Raw genomic sequence first — 4,062 nt, forward strand, 5'->3', positions numbered from 1 at the left:
ATCACTTCCTATTACATTTGGCGATGAACTGAGTGTAGAAAATATTTGAGTAACTGAATCAGAAGATTCCTCAAAACATTCTATCTCTTGTGGATATTCCAATAGAATCTGGACAACGTCCTTATTGGATATCTCTTTATCATCAATAAAAACCAAGACTTGTCTCACTACTTAAAAGAAAGTAGTTTGATCTTCTTCCTCAAAGAACTTGTCAAGTACATGCATAAATGCATTCTCAAACTTTCTTTGTGGAATTTTGTTGAGAAAATGGAGGACATGAATTGGTGAGTACAAACATTCAGTTTTCAGCAATGAGAATCTTATCCATTTACATTTTCAGTCTACATAATTTTGGCTTTCGAGTTTGATTTCATTAAGGTTCGCAGACATTATTAAGAATTTGGCTGAGAAGAAATAAAACTATTTATCACATACTATGCTTGATACATAATCGCAAACAACCACAAAACAATTTATGTATCTCACAACTATTAAAACCAAAATAAGTATGCCTCTAGGGAGGTCATTGAAGGGGTTGGCAGCGGAAGCGTGCGTTCTAACAGATCACATAATACAGATCTATTTAGCAGATTATTCAGACAAAATCTATTCGCGTAATTATCACATGTATCATGCTCATAACTTGAATTTCAAACATGCTTTAGCACAAAAAATCCCTAAAACATGCTTGCTACGGAGTTAGCCAATTTACCTCGTTGATTCTCCAAAGAATCATCGATTGCTCGCGCCTTCTCGACGATGATCTTCAATACTAGACCACAGATCTTCTGACTGGTGTCCTGAACTGTATTCCGACATCAGGGTGGGCTGATCTTATCGAAACACTAGGACTCGAATAAAGAAGACAGAACTTTCTCACGGAGGAGGAGCTGAAGAACTCACGGAGGAGAAAAGAAGTAGAAAAAATCGATCCTCTTCTAATTAGAGAGAGGGACGAAAATTCTCACACTAAAAAATTGTTTTTATGTCTCTTTTATTCTCTTATTTATAATAGTTCATATTGGGCCCAATCAGGGATATATGGAAGGTTTTGGATATGGGCTCCCCCAATTAGCTTTTTACTAATTAAATTGAACCCACAATTTAATACAAGCTTATATTAGAATATTACGAGCAGCCACTACAGACGTAATATTGAACTCCCCATCCAAATCTGAAATTATAAGTATTCCGGGTTTCCATTTTATTTATTATTCATTTCCCGCGCTTAAGATATAAATGCCCATTAATTAATTAAAGTCTGCTATGGACTTAATTAATTAACATCTTTTTAACTCCAAGAGTAGACTTAGCAAGAAACACTTATTTATTATTCATAGAGTAATAAAACTCCAACTGCCCAGTTTCCGAATAATAAAACCTTGTTCAAGCTCCTCTTGAGGACATTATCAAACGAGACTCACCTCGTGCGCGATTCAATATAATAGCAATCCTAGTACCGCTAGATAATGATCACCACTACCCAATATACCTGGATCGTTGGGTGACGAAAAACCCGCACCTTTGGTAAGTCAAAGTAGTAGATACTCAATATCGTATGCTCAATGATAACGTACATTGATTAAGAACTAAATATTTATCAAGACACCGTCTTTCAGTAGATAGCATAAAGACACGTCTTGCTGTTAGATCCATTCAGTGCTATATCACACCAACGTCATCTTATTTCAGTAAGGCTTGGAAATAATCGGACTGAAATTGCAACCTTTCACGATAGGTAGCCAAAGCCTATCTAGGTTGTGAAATTATTCTTTTTCTTTTGCAAAGCATTGCATAGAACCGACTGAAGTTACCTTAAAGTGGACGACGCCCACAACCAGTCTACTAAGCAAAAGACTTAGGCTTTGTTTACTTCTTATGCATTTAAATGTTTATAAAAACATCTTATAAACGCAAAAGTAAACACAATGTAATAATATACTGATTCTATTCGTGCAAACTGCTCGAATAATACTGAATCGGGTTAAAAGTGGATTGTAGAGTTTTTCCGTATACAAGCAAGATTCCTATTCGTGCGAATTTGCTCGAAACATGCTTTTCAGTATACTAAACCCTAACAATCTACCACTTATACTCAAAACATGCTTTCGAGTATACCCACTGCCAAAAACTCTCCCACTTATACAGAAACCAGGTATTGGAGCTAGATATATCGAACTACTATTCATTTTACATCATGTTTGAAACATGTTGCCACAAAGGCATTTTTCTGTGAAAAATCTGTTTGGTTGTTCTCTGATAATATCTTTTGCGTCACTATGTCTTTATTGCGTTCTTGATCTTTAATTAATTTCATCTCTCTATGTGATTGCTTAACTTATGATCTCGTGTTCCGCTTGAGTTAGCCTGTGCTAGCGTAAAAATACTCATAGACATACTCAAACTTACGATCAAAGCTACTAGGAGTATACTCCTAATGAAACACATAAACTGAGGATGACTTACTCGATCACTGATTAGTCATAAGACTTAGTCAGTGTAACCCTAAGGACATTACATGAATGACTGGTAAACTAGAATATAGCGATTAGACTTTCTCAAGTACTATGGTATATTCATTACCTCAATAAAAGTCCTTTGCCATGGTTAATATGATATATACTTGCTATGCTAAAGCACAACTAATATCAAACTTAGTACACATCATAGCATACATGAGACATCTATCTGCAGAACTAGTCTCATAATTCTTGTTCTCACTAAGCGTCAAACGACACTTGTCTAGAGACAAGACAATTCCATCTTGAAAGGTAACAACCATTTCATGGAATTTTCAATGCTAAAATGTTCCAAGCTATGTATAGATATATGATTCCTAAGAGCATCTCAACATTCTTTCTAGCAATCTTAAAAACTTAGATGCTTAGAATGTAATTAGTTTCTCTTAAATCCTTTATCTTAAACTGGGTAGACAACCAGTTTCCTACGCTAGATGTCAATCTTAGTTGTTTGCAACTTTTATAGATTTCATCGTCGTAGAGTACCAATAATACCATATTTAATGCACTTTCAACTTCCTTGTGCATACTACACACTTAAAGAGTACATGTCAAATTCCAAACATTTGACAATCTCGACAAAACACTTATCTCTGATTTAGATGCTTGCCTAAGACCACAAAGGTCTTCATAAGCTTCCAATCATGTGTTTCTTGCCCTCTATTACATACCTATTAGGATGTTCCATGTAGATGATTTCTTCAAGACTTCTATTAATAGAAAGTTGTCTTGACAATCATGATACATACATTCTAATTATGTGAGTGCTGATAGACAATAGGATCGAACAAATCTTGGCACAAAAACAGCGAGAAGATGATATTTCTCTTAGGGCATAGCCCATTGTCATTGTCTAGCCATTTAAGATCCACATTTACACTTGCAAATGTACTAGCTCCCACTGACTGACACAACCTGTAGGTAGTATTGCAAGTCTTGTAAAACATGTTGTCTATTTAAGATTGTAGTTTGGAATATATCACCTTTCCTAGGATGAATATCCAAATGAACCAATTCTACATTGTAGTTAAAGGGAATATGTTCAAGTTAATCTAAGACCGAGTCTTGCGACACTCTTAGACCCATGAACCTGTTATGTTCCTAGGAACGCTCCCACTACGACATGGTTCTAACAATCTTAGGTGTTGAAGTTGATTTTATTAGTGCATAAGCTTTTAATGGTATTAGTCTTTGGTAACGTGGTAAATACCATATCTCTCTCTGTACTGAGAGTTATCACGCTGTTAGGCTTTTAGTTCATTTCTTGATCTTCATACAAGAATTCTATCTTTGAAGATTACAGAACTAATAATCTTACATCATTTAGGACAGCCTTAAAACATACCTCAGTACACAACTCCAATTACTTGGATACCTTTCCAACATGCGTTGGAACAACATTACACCTTGAGATGTGCTAGACTTGAGTCGCTCTAGTCCACAACTCGTGTTTTGTAGAAGGTACTGACGATGGTAGTTTCTTTAAGGTGTATCTCGTTGTATCTAACGTTTATCCCATTAATGATAAGATTTTCATGAGTAC

The sequence above is a fragment of the Salvia splendens genome, chromosome 11, assembly GCF_004379255.2.
Source record: "Salvia splendens isolate huo1 chromosome 11, SspV2, whole genome shotgun sequence".
NCBI lineage: Eukaryota > Viridiplantae > Streptophyta > Magnoliopsida > Lamiales > Lamiaceae > Salvia > Salvia splendens.